General features: G+C 35.3%; 1 protein-coding gene across 1 annotated transcript in view; it reads left to right on the plus strand.

The window, feature by feature from the left end:
- PTPRC (protein tyrosine phosphatase, receptor type, C) overlaps positions 1-21,093 on the plus strand; it is a 132,271-nt gene that overhangs the window by 19,237 nt on the left and 91,941 nt on the right. The gene's annotated exons all lie outside the window — the stretch shown is intronic.

Consider the following 21,093-nt stretch of genomic DNA (forward strand, 5'->3'; position numbering starts at 1 on the left):
ACGGATACTATGACTGATAATCTGATAGTAAAAATGACAAAATATTGAGCTTGGGTATTATTTTATTATGTTGCTTTCTTATACAAGGAGGGAATAAAATAAAGCAATGTGGACTGTAATTTGCTCCTGAAAGAAACGCAATGTATACATACCTCCTTAAGACAGAATGATAAGGATAACCTAGAATGTTTATCATGATTTATCAATCTCTCCTATATAAGAAAAATATTTCTTGTCATGAAGTGGTAACTTTGGTGAAGTCTTTTGCTTGCTCTTTTACAGACTAATGTAACAAGTTTTCTATGCCTGCTCTGTCCTTTCCTCTCCTCTCACCCCTAAAAAGTGGTTAAAAGTTTGGCATTTGTTACCCAGAGTACTAAATATAACACATATGTGGCAAGATTTGATGGAATTGCACTTCTGCTCTTATTATGTTCTTTTCTGGAAAATTATGACAATTTGTGTCCCCTTAGAGAGTGTAGCACAGTTTTCTGGTTGCTCATGATAATCAGAAAAAAAAAAAAAATCCAGCTATCCCTTCCTTTTAGAGTAAAAATCTTTAGAAGAAAGAGTATTTTCATCAAATCGTTTGAGAATGTTAAATTGAGTAAGTGATACGGTGCTACCCTACAGACATGCGCAGGAAGTATCTGCATTTCTGTGGCATTCTGCCTTTGCAGTACTAAGGAAAAGCATTTTCTTTCCAGACAAGATTTTTCAATGTCATATTTTACAAATATCTTAATGATGAATTTGAAGTTGAGAACCAACTTATTTCAAGTAAAATTAAAATTTCGAGAGATAAGAGAATATACTTTTTTTTAAGGTTAGAACTCAGAGGCCATTATGACAATTAATGGGCCAGTGGAGACACCTGATCTCTAAGAAGGAGACACCAGCTTCTTCATGTTTTGATTTCTGCCTTGTTCTCTTGTCTGTTGCCACTAGACACATACTATTTTATAGTAATTATTGGCATATTTTGTAGAAAAGGCAGCTGTGTTTTCTACAAATATTTCACAAATGTTAGTATTGCTCTATGCCAGGGAACAGAAGACAAATTGGTGGAAAAGACACATGTGACCCCGCCCCAGGTGGGATTTCTTGTGTAGGCCCCATGCAGTGGAGGTGCTCCACTACGGAGGGACAGAGGGTGGAGTGCTCATTTTGAGGACACAATAGTTCGGACTGTCTGAGGAAATCAACTGTGTGTGTTTAATGATCAACATGGCTTTGAAGAATATTTTTCTTCTTTCTTTTTTTTTTTTTTTTTTGTTGCCCAGGCTGGATTTCAATGCCATGATCTCAGTTCACTGCAATCTATGCCTCTTGGGTTCAAGCGATTCTCCTGCCTCAGACTCCCGAGTAGCTGGGATTACAGGCATGCACCACCATGCCTTGCTAATTTTGTATGTTTAGTACAGATGAGGATTCTCTATGTTGGTCAGGCTGGTCTCGAACTCCCGACCTCAGGACCTCAGGTGATCCGCCCACCTTGGCCTCCCAAAGTGTTGGAATTACAGGCGTGAGCCACTGTTCCTGGCCAAGAATATTTTTCTTAATTTTTCTGTAAAGCTAGATTTTTTAGTTTTCAAAGAAGGATATTTTGGTAGTTTTTCTTTAAAATGCATATCACTATACAGAAATCATTGTCAATATATATGGACAAATATATATGTATATAAATATATATACACAGTATATTTGTCCATCTCTCTCTCTATATAGATATAGATATAGATATAGATATAGATATAGATATAGATATAGATATAGATATAGATATAGATATATAGATATAGATATTTGATCTTTTTTTAAGATAATGTCCTAGGCCTGGAATTCCTGTGATAAAAAATGAAAACATTTTCAGTCTCTTCATAGATATTGACAAATGGCTTTCAGAAAAGTTGTTTTCTCTATTCCCTTCCTAGCATTGTATGAGTTTCCTTTCACATACTTTTGTCAGAGTTTAATTTTATCATTTTCAAATGTGTTTTTATAAAAACTGATATTTCTTCAATTTATCATTTTGTGATTAATTTTTTACTGTGTTTAGAGTTTTATCATATGCTCATTTACATTTCCTTTGTGAATTGTGTTCCTATGATTTGCACAATTATCTTTTCTGCAGCTGTGTTTAAATTTTGAATATAAAGTTATATGAAAGAGGAAAATATGTAATTTACATACACACACACAAATATATGTGTGTGTGTATATGTGTGTGTATGTGTGTGTGTATGTGTGTGGTGTGTGTTTGCGAGTATTTTGTGTTGAAATAAATGGTAGAACCAGGACAACAGGTAGAGGTTATGAGGTTGTCATCTGTGACACAGTTTAGAGGACAAACCATGTGTGCATCTATCAACTTACCTTTTGAAAGAATCTTTTTTTTTTTTAATTATACTTTAAGTTCTAGGGTACATGTGCATAACGTGCAGGTTTGTTACATATGTATACTTGTGCCATGTTGGTGTGCTGCACCCATCAACTCGTCAGCACCCATCAACTCGTCATTTACATCAGGTATAACTCCCAAAGCAATCCCTCTCCCCTCCCCCCTCCCCGTGATAGGCCCCGATGTGTGATGTTCCCCTTCCCGAGTCCAAGTGATCTCATTGTTCAGTTCCCACCTATGAGTGAGAACATGCGGTGTTTGGTTTTCTGTTCTTGTGATAGTTTGCTAAGAATGATGGTTTCCAGCTGCATCCATGTCCCTACAAAGGACACAAACTCATCCTTTTTTATGACTGCATAGTATTCCATGGTGTATATGTGCCACATTTTCTTAATCCAGTCTGTCACTGGTGGACGTTTGGGTTGATTCCAAGTCTTTGCTATTGTGAATAGTGCCGCAATAAACATACGTGTGCATGTGTCTTTATAGCAGCATGATTTATAATCCTTTGGGTATATACCCAGTAATGGGATGGCTGGGTCATATGGTACATCTAGTTCTAGATCCTTGAGGAATCGCCATACTGTTTTCCATAATGGTTGAACTAGTTTACAATCCCACCAACAGTGTAAAAGTGTTCCTATTTCTCCACATCCTCTCCAGCACCTGTTGTTTCCTGACTTTTTAATGATCGCCATTCTAACTGGTGTGAGATGGTATCTCATTGTGGTTTTGATTTGCATTTCTCTGATGGCCAGTGATGATGAGCATTTTTTCATGTGTCTGTTGGCTGTATGAATGTCTTCTTTTGAGAAATGTCTGTTCATATCCTTTGCCCACTTTTTGATGGGGTTGTTTGTTTTTTTCTTGTAAATTTGTTTGAGTTCTTTGTAGGTTCTGGATATTAGCCCTTTGTCAGATGAGTAGATTGCAAAAATTTTCTCCTATTCTGTAGGTTGCCTGTTCACTCTGATGGTAGTTTCTTTTGCTGCGCAGAAGCTCTTTAGTTTAATGAGATCCCATTTGTCAATTTTGGCTTTTGCTGCCGTTGCTTTTGGTGTTTTAGACATGAAGTCTTTGCCCAGGCCTATGTCCTGAATGGTACTACCTAGGTTTTCCTCTAGGGTTTTTATGGTATTAGGTCAAACATTTAAGTCTCTAATCCATCTTGAATTAATTTTCACTATTAGTTTCTGGAATATTCAGAGAAGACCTGTAAGGCCAACATGGATTCCAGTTTCTGTCCTCCTGAGAAGACGTCCCGTTATGAAATCTAAGTAACTGACAGCAAGCCCTTGAGCCTTATCATCTTCATTAGAGAATCTACCACCAGTACAATGATTCAAAATGCATTATATTCTTGCACTGGGGTTCTTCACTTTTTGCTTCACCCCCAAACTAACCACATGCCTAGCTGCTAACTTTCACACCAGGCTTATGAGAACAGTATTTTCAGTAAGCTCTCTTTTTCAATTCCTTTCCCAATGGAGCTGCAGAATGTGAGTTGAAAGAAGCCTTAGAGGTGACTAGGAGTAACGTATATATATCCCTCTTACCACACACACTCACTGAATATTTTCTGAAGACGGTATTAAGAAAAAAAAGAAAAGCCTAATTTAGTGCTGAACTGCTCAAATATTTTGAAATTTGTGATTTCAAAATCTTTCAACATTATTATCGAAGCCAATGGTTCTCATGCCTTTTAGTCTCTGGACTCCTTTTTAAACATTCTTAAACGTAAACTCAATTTTTAGCTATAATTGTGGAATATAAAGAGCTTTTGTCTATGTGAGTTATGTATATTTATTGTAAAATGAACTAGACGGAATTTAAAAATATTTAGTTATTTAATAGTAGTAATAAACAAATATATTAATATAAATAGCACATATTGCATGAAAAACAACCAGATATTACAAAACAAAGATTTAATAAGAATAGTGTCACTTTTTTGCATTTTAATAAATCTTTTAAATGTCTGTCTGAATAACAGATAGCTGGATTCTCATATATGCTTTTATATTCTCTATCTGTTGTACTATTATATACCATATAGTTTCTGGAAACACTAATTTTCTACTAATGAGAGAAAGAGAGAAAAATAAAAATAACTTCTTAGTACTATTAGGTAAATAATCATACTTATAACACTTAATTAGTATTCTTTTGACCTTGAAGAACCTTTAAAAGGTTCTTGGGGACTAGCTTGAGCCTCCAGAAAACACTGAGAACAACTGATAAGCCAATGAGATAAAATTCTTATCCTTACAGGAGTATGGAATAGGACCATACCTCTTTCTTATAGTAATACTTCAAGTATTTGAATGTATTTATTGTATTTTCATCTATACTATTTCTTCTTAGGACAAAATAGACTTCTTTAAGTTTCCATATTTGACACATTATCTTGCTCCCCTCCCCACTACCTACCTCCGGTTAACCTCATTTGAATACTCTTGGTTTTCAATTTCATTTATAATGTGTGATACTACTGGACTGGACACAGGGACCTGGTACCTTGAATGAACAAAGACTTATCTTCCAAAAGACGGTGATTAAGAAGCCACCACGTCCAACTGGTCAACCAGTTTTTATATTGCACAAATCAGCAATCTCAGAGTCAACCTAACCAGATTTAGAAAACGCACTTCCATGATGTGTTGGCTATTTTATTAATAGTAATATCAATAAAAATAATCATGAAGACAACTGATAATATTCAGGACTTCATATGTGCTAGGTGCTATGTTTAATGCATACATTTATTCACTCATCTAATTCTTACAATAATTTTATGATGTATATGTATTTCTTATTCCTATTTTATAGATAAAGAATCTGAGGCATGGAAAATGTAGGCAATTTATTTGAGATTACAGAGCTAATAAAAGGCAGAGCCAAGGTTTGATCTGAACAATTTGATTCTAGGATCATTTTGGCTGGGAATTTTCTGAGAGCTGTGTGTGTGTGTGTGTGTGTGTGTGTGTGTGTGTTTGCGCGCGCGCGTGTGCGCGCACTTGTGCGTGTGTGTGTGTGTATAACCATGAGACCGTATTAGTATATACATAAATGTCAATATATATTTTAAACTAGAATGTCTTAATAGAGTGGCTTATATGATAGAAATAAGAGAAATAGAAGAGGATTGAAAGGGTGAAAAAAAGGGAAAAGTAATTAGGAATTTTGAAAAACCTAAAATGTAGTTCTCTCCGTATTCTGGATACTCCTGCCTTTTTTTTATTTTTATTTTTATTTTTATTTTTATTTTTATTTTTTTCACTTTCCACACATTGACCAGTATTCCTTTCTCCTTTCCTAAAATAGTTTTACAGGTACTATAGATAACCTTAGCTATTTGACAGTTATGTTTCTGTTCTTTTAACATGTCTGCTTCTATAACTGTCACACTTAAATGTTTTCATAGGAATCATGAAAACTATAGTTTTTCCTTCAATGTAAGGATCTCTTATCACGCTTTCATTCTGAACTAACTATTCCCTCTCTGCAGTTGATGTAACTGTGCCATATGACCATTGTACACGTGTAGGAGGGAGGAGCTGAATAATGCCTGACCCCTGGCCAGAGCAAGAGCTACTGGCCAAAGGGGAGATGGAGCATCTGTGTTGTACTTCCCATGTCTCTTCAGCTAGGAAATGCAATAGATTTCTGACGAGTCTATGACTACCTACTGATGAGTAAAGACAATCTCCCAGCACAATTGCACTGCAGGCAAGATTGAACTTATGACTACTTCTTCTGTGTAATTTTAAATTTCTTAGACCTGAACCCTGCTGAGTACACCTGCTTCCCTCTATTCCTTGCTGAATTTCATTCTTTTCGTGCATTAATGGAGCCAAACCAAGCTGGTAGTGGTAACAATTGGAATAATAATGGTCTTTAACTTTTTATCTTTTGAAAAATAGAATTCTTAGGAGCACTTTTAGCTGTAAGATTCCTTCATCCAATTAAATAAGCTTTAAACTTCATGAAAAGTGTAAAAGGGCACAGGTGTGTTTGTGGAAATAGAAGGAAGCAATCTTGAGCCTGAATACGTTGAGGTACTGGCAAGCTTCTGGAGGTAGTTGAGGAAGACTTCAGTTAGAAGCTTGGTCAAATGGACAAAGTCCTGACCTGGGCATTGGAGACCTGTAGCCACCCTCTGAATCCACAGCTGACTTAGTGGCCTTGATATATAATATTGACTGCAAGGTAGTTTTGTGATGATTAAGATTGCAGACTTTAATAACTAGATTTATTGGATTTAAATCCCAACTCTGCCACTTATTACATTTCTCTGGAAAGAGTGATAAACCTCTTTGTGCATCAGTTTCCTCATCTTTAAGTGAAAATAATTTGAGTGCATACCTCACAGGTACTAAAGAATAAATGATTGGAAAATAAAAATTATTGAATATATGTTAATAATTATTATTTTCATTGTTATGCTATTATTATTTTTATTATTAATGTATGACATCATGTTACCTGCCTAACAACAGAGTATGGAGACAAAAGCAAAATATTTTTTCTATATTAATAATCCTAATAAACGCTACTAATGTTTCCAGAAGTATCCTTTTTTTTAACCCTACATGCCTTTAGTTGATGGAAGGAAAAGTATGTTAAAGATGCTATAGGGGCGATGAGAATGATAAATATTACTATTTAAGATCATGTTTGCTATAACTTTTCTATATCAATTAAGTGTAAATGTTCTCAGAAAATTGGTTTTTTAATAATTGAGAACAGTGTGGGTTTTTATTCTGTTTCCGGAAGGCAGTGTCTGTGGCTGTGAGAAAAAAGGAACAGACCATCTTCCCACATTTGAGAGGGAACTGTACAAAAATTGGAAAATATTTGTTTTAAATAGCTTTTGGATGTGAATTTTGTCATAACTGCAAAATGTATTGGCCGCAAAATATATTATTTGGGTAGCAAGAAGAGACTTAAAGATGCTATGTGGGAGAAAAACTAAGTCCCTACTATCTTTGTGAGAGCACATCTCAGAGGACATGATGTGATCCCGTAAGTCTGTAACAATCTTCTTGTGCCCCAGTGCAGACACTCCTTCCTACTTCCGTGTAGAACACAGAACTGTTTTTTAAAATTCTTTCTCAACCATCATTTCTAATAGTCATGTTACTTGATGACAAAATCAGATACAGTGGCCTTTAATACGATACAGTGAATGCTTTTTGAAAATTTGGACAACTCTAACCCAGATATACCAGAAACTGCTTTCCTCTTCATCTCAGATGTCTACTTCCTCTTCAGAGCTGTGTGTGTGAAGCTCTAGAATAGGCTGTTTTGGAAGAATACAAAATCTCCTCTCTGAGGTCCCTTATAATCTTGATAGTTGCTAGATTTGAAATCAAGTATTTATTCTCCCCATGCCCTAAGCCTCTCCCTTATGTCCACATAGGCTCTAGCATTGGAAGAAATATTTTAAGAGCTCTTTCTTTTTGACTTTGTGATACTCCCATATTAAAAAATGGCTTATGACAGGAAGAGGACCAAAATGCTATATTTTTTCCCTTAAAGCTAATGTTCTGGGGGACTATCATGAAAAATCCAGGTATCCTAATCTGGAGAGTTACCCTTTGGATCTGAATGGGATTGGAGCCAGTACAAGGGGTGGGGGGTGTTTTTGGAACATCCCTGCAGCCTTTTAAAGCAATTTAATACATGAGTGAAGTATCATATTTTTAAAAAGATATTTTAATTTTTATTATAATTTTGATGAATGCATTTTCGTCAAAGTTGTCACAGTCAAGAAGTCATTACTGGGACCCTGAGGGTAAGGCAGGAGCCAAGTGAGAACAAGGAGATGTCAAAGATAGTGAAAAACCAGAACAGCCAGGTCCCCCAGGCATACAGAGAGATGTTTTGCAATGGCAGGTCTCTGTGGTTGTCTGGCCCAGACTTCCACCTTGAGGTAATTGGGGTAACTATAATGATATTTTCATCCTGATCTCTTCATGCAATTATGTGTTTCCAAGAACAGATAAACTATGAGCTTAGTGCAATTGTCTCCTTTCCTTGGATTCTCACCATCTGGGTGGTAAACATGATAGAAACATTCAAGTATGTTCAGTGTGGTGCATGGTAACAAACGCTATAGCACAGACTAGGGAGCATTTCTGGCAACGTGTTGGCAAATAATTACATTGGCACATTCAAGATAAAATGAGAATATGGAAAAATAGAATATGATTCTCTTCCCAGTCCTAGAAAGACAACCCAAGTGTATGTACTGTTTATATTACGTTATTAGTATATCTTTACCTGCAAAGGGCAGGTCATTATCATTCAATATGCTCAAATACTCACATTTAAAGATGTAGGCACTTTGAGAGCCAAGACGGGAGAATCACTTGAGCCTAAGAGCTCAAGACTGGACAGGGTAACATGACAAATCTCATCTCTACAAAAAATACAAAAATTAGCTGGGTGTGGTACCTGTGGTCCCAGCTACTTGGGAGGCTGAGGTGAAAAAATTGTTTGAGTCGAGGAAATGGAGGCTGCAGTGAGCCATGGTCACACCACTGCACTCCAGCACTCTAACCTGGGCAACAGAGCAAGATCCTGTTTCAAAAAAAAAAAAAAAAAAGGTGTGTAGGGAGCATTGCGGACATCTGTTCATAGAGGGTTAAACAACAGAATTAGACAACCATGTGTATGTCTGGAATCATGTGTTTTTTCCACACATGTAGGAAGGAGAAGGTCGGAACAATGAAAAGATTCTTTTAGTGATCATAGTGGCTCCAAAGCAGATGCTTTGGTATATGTAATACTCATCTATCTTATAAAGAAAATAAGGGAATAATAAAAGCATTTGCTAACCATGTCTAGATACTATAGTAAATGTAAAAATAAAGGGTCTGTTAATCTATTAACTGAGCTTAATATATGATGTGATATAACAGCAGCCTTCAAATATGCAGAGGGCTATAACAGAGATCATGATGAGCAGGTTTTCATTCTGGCTTAGAAAGACTAGACACAGAAATTAAAGGCATAAATTACTCTATAAGCAAAACAATCTTAACATAACACTCCTTTCAAGGTAGACTATGAATATTTCCACCAATAATATATTTATTAAAATAGATTCATTTTCATTTGTCTTTTTAAGTTAAACATAATTTGCTTAAATGAGGATGAGTATAAGATAACTCACTCATGACCTTGTAGATCACTGAATCAGCCAGCTTTGTATTCAGCTATCAAGCAAAATAAAATGTGATCACTAGTGGTTCAAATACATTGGAGTTCTACAGCTAAAGATCTAAAGGAATGAAATCCATGACTAGTACAGAAACATAATAATGCTCTAAGCAACTTACGATATTTTGATGTTTCTTTTCTGACACCCCATTCGATAGGCTTTTGTCCTCATGCTCAGCATCTCCTATCTCATTTGGGATGCTATACATCCACACCTTTCATCCACATTCCAGCAAAAAGAAAGGGAGGGCAAAGTGGTAATATATTTTTCCTAGTGAGATTTTGCCTCTTTATTCAGGGATGGAAACCTTCCCCAGAAGCTTTTGTCTACACTTATTGGCCAGAAATGTAACATATAACCACTCATTGCTGTCAGAGGTGGGAAGGGGTCCCTGAGAAAGAAATTATTCTTGTTTTCCAGCCTCTATTGTAGCATTTAACAAGGAAGAATGGGATTATGAATACCTTTGGAATGTTTATCATGTCTTCTAGTTGCCGTAGCTGATAGTCATTTTATATGATTGAATCTATATTAGGCCTTTTATCTGACAAGTTTCCCAATGTACAAAGACTGAAAAAAATAGGCAACCTGCCTCAGACGGGAATAAAGAATGTCAACTGGTCTGGCCAAGTGAGTTAGGAAAGCTAGGATTTAGCCTTGGGTGCATTATTGATGGACAATAAAGGAGTAGATGGCACTCAACCATTCATTCAGTCATTCTTACTGTGCTATGGAATACTTGCTAACTGCAAAGCACAGAGCTAGATGCTAGTAAGAATATAGAAAAGAAAGTCACAGTCTCTGCCTTGAAAACATATTTATTTTATTCGTAGGACAAGACATCTGCACATATGCAAACTGTCAATTCATAACGTGTCATGGAAATATAAAAGAAGATATCAGTGAAAGTGGAATGTTCAGAGAAATTTCCATGCAGTTGATAGAATTTAAATCCTAGAATTTCAATAGGTAGTAGGTGTGTCTCAGGCATTCTAGGCGGTGCACAGCAAGAGAGAAGATGGTAATAAAGATAAGGACTGAGAAGAAGTAGGCAATCAGTCATATTTCTGCAAAGCAAGGGAGGCATTGTTAGAAAATTGCATGTGTTAGCTTGTATACACAACTTAGCTTACAATGTTAGCTTTTAGCTAACTGAATACAGATGTGAGAGTTAAAATATACTCTCCTAACAGTAGAATAATGATTGTTAGAGTGGCAGGGATGATCTTACAGAAATAAATATTGGACAACCAGCAAAAACAGTGAAAGCCAGCCATATGGCTATTTGGAGGAAGAGCATTCCAGCTACTCAAATCCAAGGTGGTATCATGGTGCGATGTCTTTTTCGTTTTGTTTTGTTTTAGAGACAGGGTCTCACTATGTTGCTTAGGCTGGTTTCAAACTCCTGAGTTCCTGTGATTCTCCTGCCTCAGCCTCCCGAGTATAGTCACATGCCACCATGCCCAGCTAAGTTATATATAAACATAAGCACAGTGTAACTTGATAGCAAAAAATAGTATCACCTAAATTAGGGTTTTGAAGACAATATAGGAGTTAGGTAGATAAAGAAGAGAAGGAAGGGCATAACACAAAGGACCAGAAAGTATTAAAATGTCTGTGTTATGGACTTGCATACAAATTGAGTGCTTTAATTTTGCCAAGCACCTTTCATACCACTACAAGGAATTAACAATATGAGATAGCGTAAGTAAGGGGGCCTGAGAAACTTACATAAACACCCTTGGGTACATGGAAAGTAAATATAAAATGGTGCTGATAATTCTAATTACATAGTTTATAGAAAAGATACATGACCAAGTTTGAAGTGAGAATGAGTGATAAGGAATTAGGTAGGTTCTGTGTAAGGACAGGTGATTTCAGATCCCAAAAGGGCATGGCTGAATGTTTCAGCCTTTCAGAGTTGGGGAATCTATTTCTTCCTGTGGAAGAATTAGTCTTTAGGTGAATAGATATGTATTGAAGGGAAATTAAGAGAGCATAAGAAAACCCCACTTTACCTGCCAGCTATCCATGGAGGCAGTAACAAGACCACCTGAGAGCTATGGTACAATTAATTTGAAGATATTTGCACACATAAAGTAGGTGTAATGTAACATACAGGCTCAAACATTTGAAATTGATGATATTTAGTTATTGCTGGCCTACAAAAGAAATACTTTTATGTGATTCAGTCTAATGGTAGTAGTTTCAAAAGATTGACTTCTTTGCAAATAAGATGGTTGAAATAGTACCCAAAACTAGCACATTGGGCAAAAATTACAAAGAAATATCTAAGTGGTTGCATAGTAACCACAAAAATGAACACACTTATTTTCAGAGTTCAAACCGTGGTAGATTTGACAGTATGTTTGAAAATGACTAATACTTAGTGTTGTTTACCCTGTCACCACATTCCTGCATAAGGCTCTTTATCTCTGACTGGTCATGCTCACATCTGTTGTCTGCCAGCCTTTTCTGATACCCGCAGGTACCCACCTGCACCCTATGTCCTCCTTTTATGCTTTCTGGCCTCCTTTCATGTACTGTGTCGTCCAGCATACTACCTAATCTGCTATATACTCATGAAACTACTTACTTCTTTTGAAAAAAATGTATTATTAGATTTAAATAAATATACACATATATATGTGTGTGTGTATGTGTGTGTGTATATATATTTCCCTTCACTTTTTAAAGTTTTCACTTTAGTTTTATACTATGTTTTAAGCTTCCGTAATATCTCACTGCTGAATCCCACGGACATGGAATCCATGGCATGGTGAATCCCTGACTTACCCATTCCTACTAACAGCAGAGTCAGAATCTAATCCAGGCCTCCTGCCAGCCACTCCCAGACCCCTTCTTTCCCCACAGAAAATGAACAATGTATTTTTTGTGCAAAAATATACAATCAGGAATTTTTTAAAATCAGGTTTTATTTTAACTGAATAGCTTACTTAGTCCTGGGGCTTTAAAGTCAACTGAACGATGGAATCTTTTTTTTTCAAAATGCGGCATCTTCTTACCCACTTCTGTTATTACTCTCATCATTATGAAAATCACATTTGTGAAAGGAAATGAATTTATATCAGGTTTTCTTTGGCATCACCCAAAGGACCTTAATAAAGAAAACTAATACTAATTTTATTTTCTATTGTGAGCACCTTAATACGGAACTGTAAGAATAATTACTATTCTTAATGCCAAATGAAGCATATAAGTATTACTAGCTTCTTTTTTGAATTAACTTCTATACTTATCTCAGGAGTTTTTATAGTGATATAGACGTTTTGTTAAATAGGTCATGAGTGAAACATACCCCTGGTATAGCTTGACTAGGGCCTACTTTACAGACTTGTCCTGAAATACTGAATATAAATGTTTCTGCTTCTTATTTTTCTTAGCATTTTAAAAGAAAGGCACTAGAAGTCAAAAATCTCCATAATGAAATATTTATAATTATTAAAGACTGTTATACGACCCTATTAGATATGAAAACTATATTCAACATCCTAAATATGAAATGTGATTAGTTCTGAGTTTAAAGATTTGTGATAAAAGAAGACACCACTGAAGAAATACATAAGAAAAGGAAGACAAAATAGCTTTGGACACATTAATAACTTACACAAAAAAATTTTAAAAATTAAATCATCTAAGAGATTTAATATATTATATACCCCAGAAATATTTACCTTATATTTTCAAAGTCTAGAGCATTTCTTCCATAGACTCCAAAACTATTTGTATATATTATCACCCAGACACAATTTTGAGACAAGTTTGAATGGCAGTGCAGTTAACAAAAAAAATACCCACTTTCCTTTACAAGTCTCTATCTAATTCATACTCTCTATTGCTCTTTGCTGCTTCACAAACTTCTTAAAAGATTTTTTTCTAGCCTCCCAGTCTACATTCTCACAGGTTCACATTTACTGCTTTCTGGCTTGTCCTCCCAGCACACCACCAAAACAACTTCCATGCATACACCAGTATCACCTCCCTTGCACCCCCGCCCCGTTTCCAATAAATTAAACCCAATGGACCAAGCTAGAGCATTTATTATACTTCACCTCTCAGAGGCATTTGACGTTATTGACAACTTCCTTCTTTTCAAAATTCTGTCCTCTCCTAATTTTCATGAAACATGAAACTACCTTCTAGTTCTCTTATTTATCTCAGCCCTCTGGCTCCTCTTTCTCTATTCCCCTGTTACATGTTGGTGCTGGTATGTATTCCATTCTAGAACTTTGTCTCCTCTACCCTATGCTATCATTTACGGTGAAATCACCTACTCCCATTGCTTAATTTGTCTGTTATAAATTTGTGACTTCTACATCTATATCTCCAGTTCTGCTGTCTTTTTTGTATTAAAGACCCATTTCTCCAACTATGTACTAGACATTTCCAACTAGTATCACGCTGGTATCCCAAATTCAACATTATTGAACTCGAAAACTTCTTTCATTAACTTGCCTTGCTGTTATATTTCCTATATTGGTGAATTATATCAGCTTCAATACACTTGCCTGAGCCAATATAACCTAGAACATATTCTCCTTTTCCCTTAACTCAGCATTGACTTACAAAGAACATGCTAGGAAGTCTATATTCTTCATGTCTTAAAATATTCACCTCTGCTTCCATTGCCACAACTTCGATTTAGGCCACTCACATTTCTGCAGTAGTCTCTGAGATTGTTATCATCTCATATCTCTGCATTTTTCTTGCTAATGAAACCTTCGTTAATATTATTTTGTAAGTATTTAATTATTTAGTTATCCATGCCTTTCTATATGACTTAAAATTTCACTGGATTTTGCTGCTTTCCTGTAACCTAAAGTTACATCCAGACTGGTCAAAGTGAAGTATGGTAACTGCATTCCCTTTGATAGTGCTGCAAGTAAGACCAGTGAAATGTGAAGGAGTTTTAGGGAAGCTTTTTCCTCAGTCTTAAAAAGAGACAAAAGGAAACAAGACCCCTCTCCCGTCTCTGGTTCATATTTGATGAGAATGTGGCACCTAGTCTTTTTGAGACCAGTAGGGTAGTTTGGCCCACACCCTGTGGATGTCAGAGCAAAACTATGGAAGGAATCTGGGTCCCAATACCATCATCAAACCATTGAGCTAATTCTGTTTTGTAAGACAATAAATTCCTTAGTGTTTACTCTGAGTTCCTTTTTTTCTATTAGTTGTAGCTGAAACCATTTTAACTGTTGTTTTTTGTTTGGTTTGGTTTGGTTTGGTTTGAGATGGAGTCTTGCTCTGTCACCCAGACTGGAGTGCAGTGGCGCCATCTGGGCTCACTGCAACCTCCATCTCCAGGGTTCAAGCGATGCTCCTGTCTCAGTTTCCCAAGTAGCTGGGTTTACAGGTGCACGCCACCACGCCTGGCTAATTTTTTTTTTTTTTTTTTTTTTTTGGTAGAGATGGGGTTTCACCATGTTGGCCAGGCTAGTCTGGAATTCCTGATCTCAGGTGATCTACCCATCTTGTCCTACCAAAGTGCTGGGATTACAAGCGTGAGCCACTGTGCACGGCCCCATTTTAACTGTGTTCTAAAAGCATTTTGCAGTCTGCTAATACACAGCCTTATCTCCAACCTTGCATTCCTAAATTCCACTCTGCATTCCACAAATGGGATTAACGACCTATTGAAGGCTCTATAATAATTCCTGTCACCTGAGGATAATGTTAAAACTTCTCAGTTTATAAGAGAGGGCCTTCATTATCAGCATCACATTTATTTTCCAGAAAGATTTCTAGCACCCTTCTACCTTACATCTTGCTTTTCAGCCAGGAAGAACAACTTTTACTTTCTGAAATGTACTAGATTCTCAACTTTGGGCCACATTGCTATTTTTTTTCTAAAAGACTCATCATCTTCCTTTCCTACCTCACTCAAACATATCCTTCTTAACTTAGACATTACTTATTTTGGGGAGTCTTCCATTATTACCCTAAGAATAGGGTAAGCATTCTTCCTCCCTGCTTCCATAGAAAGTAGGAAACGATTGTACTTTCACATTGTAATGTGGCTACAGTATGATCAAAATAATTAAATTTAAACAATACTGTGTGGATTCAAATTTTTCTCAGCTACTCACAAGCTGAATGATTTCAAACAAGTTATTTATTGTGCCTTATTGTGCTTTCTTTGTCTCTAAAATAGAGGTAATAATTATACACACTTCATATTATTACAATGATTGAGGAAGCTAATGTGTATGGTATATACACATATACATATGTATATATAACCTAGTATAATGCTTGATACATAATAAGTGCTGTGTACATGCCCAGTCAAATAATGGTCATTTGAAAATATTTATTGAGTAAATAAAGAGGAAAGTGTTTATTTTCAATACATTCAAATATATTGTTTTGGTTATTTCCATTACAGAGGTATAATTCCACCCTCAGTTTATTATTCAGAAAAATGGAAGAGTACATTTTAACTGCTCCTCCAGTGATACTATGGAAAAAAATCTTCTAGAAAAATAGAGAAGGTGTAATTAATGACTAAAGAATCATATACTCTCAAAGTGAGACAATTTCCCAAGAAATGCGGTAGAATAAGCCTTTTGGTTTCTGATTTTTTTTTCTTAACTTTCCTTGTGTGTTGTAGAAAATCAAACCAAATTTAAGAAATTGAAATTTTAAAGTATTAATAATGTACTTCTCTCCCAAAATTGTTTTAATGTAATGATTTTTCCCATGTGGATGAATTATGTATGTATCTAGAGGCTAAAAACCATAAAATCAAACTTTTATTAGTAGACATTTGTTGTTCATTTTGTACACCATAAAGCAGCAATCAAAAAGTTTTCCAAACAAATTATTTTATGTATTTTGATTAATCCAGACTTATCTTCTTAAAATGAAGACCTTTGTTGTAGTTGCATTTGTTCCTCATACGCAGTAGAATGACACAGCCTCTTTCGCTTAGAGGTCATGTCTCCTTTTTACAACACTTGGAGCGGCATCTCATGCTCATCACTTCAGTTAGATGAGGGATGCTATCCAGTCACAAAGACTCATGAGATCATGTCCAATGAAGGCATTTAACAATAAATTCACAGCTAGTGAATGAGAACTCTATAAAGCAGTTTCAAGTATTAAGCAGATAGGTAGGTAAGCTTTATTATGTTTTTTAAATGTGAAATTTTACAATTGTGAAAATTTACAATTTTACAATGTCAGGATGGATAACACTGCCTTTTTAGTAATGGTAGCCTTCATCATCTGCATTATGACTATATAATAATAACATAATATACAATAGTGTGTTATATATATGGCATACATATTTTATATATATAACATAATATATAACATATATAATAACATATAATTATAACATAATAACTGGGGCTATGATTGCAAACATTTATAAGATGTGCTATGAAAATGTCCTAATCACAAAAACACTCAATTTTAAAGTGAAACAAAATGAATCTATGCTATGCTCTGCTTCATCTTTTGCTGAACTAGTTACAAACAAACCTTTTAAAAATAAGCTTTCAATTTGGGAATAATTTTAGATTTACAGAAAAGTTTCAAAGACAGTTAGGAAAGTCCCCATTTACTCTTCATTTGGTTTCCTCTAATGTTAACATTTGCCAAGGGTACATTTGTTAAAACTAAGAAGTAACCATTGGTACAATGCTATTAACCAAAATTATAACCTTTTCTTGAATTTTGCCCATTTCTCCAATATTGTTCTTTTCCTGCCATAGCATCCAATCTAGGACCTCATGTTGCATTTATTTCTTATGTATCTTTAGTCCCCTAGGATTTGTGATGGTTTTCTGCCTTTTTTCTTTTGGAAACTGCTCATTGCCTCTGTTAGTTTTCTGATCCTCTGAGATGTTATTGACAGTAAAATAGCATGTGAATTTCACCTAACTAAAATGTTTATTTGATCCAAAGGCCTGATTTTAAGAATTTGAAAGAAAAAAATGACCGTATTTTTCTCAGTTCTAAACATTTTACTAGAATAGTAATTATATTCTTTCAACTTAGAATTAATATTGATGAGAAGCAAACATCTACATTTAAAAGAAAATATAGTTTTGCTGAGGGAGGTAATAGACAATAAAATGTATCTATTATAGAAAAAAATCCCCAAAACTTTCTCATTAAATATGCTTTATCTTTACTTCATTACTAATATTTAGCTTTTATTCTTTTAAAAAGCATATGCCAATGATAATATCTCAATAATAATAAGAATCCATCCAATTTTAGTTTGATCTTCCACCTGACTAGGTTTTATTGGATTAAATTATCATAAAGAGACAAAATAATGCAAAAAGTGATAAATCTATAAACCTTCCCTAAGATTTCCCATAGAATGATCAACCCAAATGTGTTCTTTATTTTATGCCATGAAATGACATACTGTGTCAAGAACTGAATTTCATCATATGTGAGACATAATACTATTTTTATATCTCTATAAATTGGGCATGAATTATAAAAGTATGCTGATAAACTGATCATTTGAAAACAGAGTCAATTTTCCCTGGAAGAGTTTCTCATTATAAAGGAAAGGCAACCATCTTTTTCCATCTAGCTTTATCAGGTCAGGAGCTATATTCTTGGAATGGGTAAGTAATTTCTGTTGTACCTACTAATTTCATTTAAAAAGATAACTAGAGAATATTGGAAGCATTATTGTAGAACTGTGTCAAAGACCGAAATATCATTCCTACCTTAGACTGTACCTCAAGATCGAAGCTCTGGATGCTATCTGGAATTAAAATGTTTACATTAAGATTAAAAATCAGTAAAATAAATGTTTGAAATGAAAACCAGACAAATAATGAATAATTTTACTTAGACCCACTCTTCAAATGTTGCTAAAGGGCTTGTAAATGTTGCTGTTGTTTTAATAACTAAGTCAAGCCAGTTTTATTTAATTCAGTACATGGAGTATTAATGCGCTGTATGAATGCCCAAGGTAGTACTGGACATTACAAGGTCTTTAGGAACCGTGCTTCTGAATTTTAAAATGGTGACTAGTTTAGTATAGATTCAACATAAGCATTAGGTGTTCTTTTGACATTTGGGAATCAGCCAGTCAACAGGAGGAATAGTAAATTGAATACAAACTTGAAAGAGACCATGTCTTTTTTCATCCAACTGTGAAAAACTTTCTTTGTACAATTGTTAAACTTAAGAAACAGATGGTAGATCTGTATCAGTCAGTGAGGGGTTTCTGAAGTACTTTTCTGGATGAACGCCAAGAAACCGGGTTCCTGAGACTTTGCATGGCTCTGGATTTGTTCTGAGCTGTTCAGTGAAGTGAGGCCTGGCATTCAGAACCCGGGGGGAGGGAGAGTAGTCATTCCCATTGCCTTGCACAAAGATAGAATCAGAGGTGACAGGTCATTGGAAAATCACATCTTGAGAGTTGGTATCTTTATTTTGAGTTGGTATCTTTTTGAGAGTTGATCACTCATAAGCCTTGCTTTTGATACCATTTCTTTAAATTCCTCCAAGGAACAAAGGGAAGTGCAAAAAGAATATGATAAAATACAGCATTGAATGAGATAGGTGTATTCAAGTTAATGGGCACACTAAATACTGTAATCTGGAAACATAACTCAGATTTCTTTTCTTCTTTGCTCAGTACAAGTTGCATGATCATAGAATATTTATGTAAAAATCAGAAATCAAGGTCAAGAGGGTAGGTATATTTAGATTCTTACCCTATTCATAATTAACAATAAAATAAGATTTTGTGTCCCGATTAAAAGAATGGGTGGCTCAGCCTGCATAACCTCTTAGTTTTATCTATAACTGGATTTCTGAATCTCTTTTGAAAATTACTACCATTGGTGGTCACTGAGTGAAAAAAGCAGAAGGATAGACTGGTGTTAATTGTAATGAACATTTATCCAACATTACCTGTGGTCCTGCTGTCCATTTTAAATTCTAAAAGCATTTTACAACCTGCTGATACATGGCCTTATCTCCAACCTTGCATTCCTAAGTTCCGCTCTGCATTCCACAAATGGGATTAACCACCTACTGAAAGCTCTATAATAATTCCTGTCACCTGAGGATAATGTTAAAACTTCTCAGTTTATAAGAGAGGGCCTTCATTATCAGCGTCACATTTATTTTCCAGAAAGATTTCTAGCACCCTTCTACCTTACATCTTGCTTTTCAGCCAGGAAGAACAACTTTTACTTTCTGAAATGTACTAGATTCTCAACGTTGGGCCACATTGCTATTTTTGTTTTTCTAAAAGACTCATCATTTTCCTTTCCTACCTCACTCAAACATATCCTTCTTAACTTAGACATTACTTATTTTGGGGGAGTCTTCCATTATTACCCTAAGAATAGGGTAAGCATTCTTCCTCCCTGCTTCCATAGAAAGTAGGAAACGATTGCACTTTCACATTGTAATGTGGCTACAGTATGACCAAAATGATTAAATTTAAACAATACTGTGTGGATTCAAATTTTTCTCAGCTATGCACAAGCAAAAGCCTCCTGCATTTATTGCTTTATCTAATCCTCATATCAACACATATATAAACTAGATTTTATGATTATGGCTCTAAAAACAAGGAGACTAAACCTCACAAATATCACTTAACCTGTATAAGACCTTAGTTGGCTGAGCTAGGATTCAAAACTATGTCATTCTGAGGACAATATAAAGTCCAGCTCTTTATTTCCACATAGGGATGTATATTTTCAGGTACAGTTTTACATTTTGTTCTTTATTGCATGAACATAAATGTAGATACATATGAAAATTCAAAAGCACATGAAAATGCCAAGAGGAAATGCAATACCATCTTATGAAATGAGGAATTACACATATCTTACAGTGAGTTTCAAAATTATATTGCTCAAAGTATTTTTACTGTGGAACCATAGGCACAAACTATACTAAGAGTAAATCCAAAAATGTTTATTGTCCTTCTATAAACTAACTACTGTGTAGGATACAAGAGATGCTGATTTCACCAGTGCCTTTAAGAAGGACAAATCAAATTAAAAAGTCAAAATGCCTGAAGGTGATAATCTAGATGGTGGTAACAATAACAGTAATTACTACCATTTATAGAACTTTTTGATCTTGTTCACTCAACATTTCTATTTTTATTCAATTGTAAGCAAACAGCAGAATTAACCCAACATTCAACAACTCCAGATCAGCTTTTCTTACCTCCATGAAGAGCTATCAATTTAAAAACTATAGTTGTAAGGATTCCTAATAAGCTGTCAATGAGCACTGCTGCCAGTCTAGATGGCCATGCCCCAACAACAGCAAAGCCACTCTCCCTAATGCTTTTTCCAGGATTGCTTTTTAAAGGGTCCAGAGCAAGATACTGACGCCTATTAAGGCATCTGAGATGCACCGTGTTGGGGTTTAGCCTCCATGCCAGTCAGCCTCTGGTTTTCTAGGTCAGCGACAGCACCATAAAAACACGCTG

This window comes from Mandrillus leucophaeus, unplaced genomic scaffold (assembly GCF_000951045.1).
Source record: "Mandrillus leucophaeus isolate KB7577 unplaced genomic scaffold, Mleu.le_1.0 Scaffold938, whole genome shotgun sequence".
Classification (NCBI taxonomy): Eukaryota; Metazoa; Chordata; class Mammalia; order Primates; family Cercopithecidae; genus Mandrillus; species Mandrillus leucophaeus.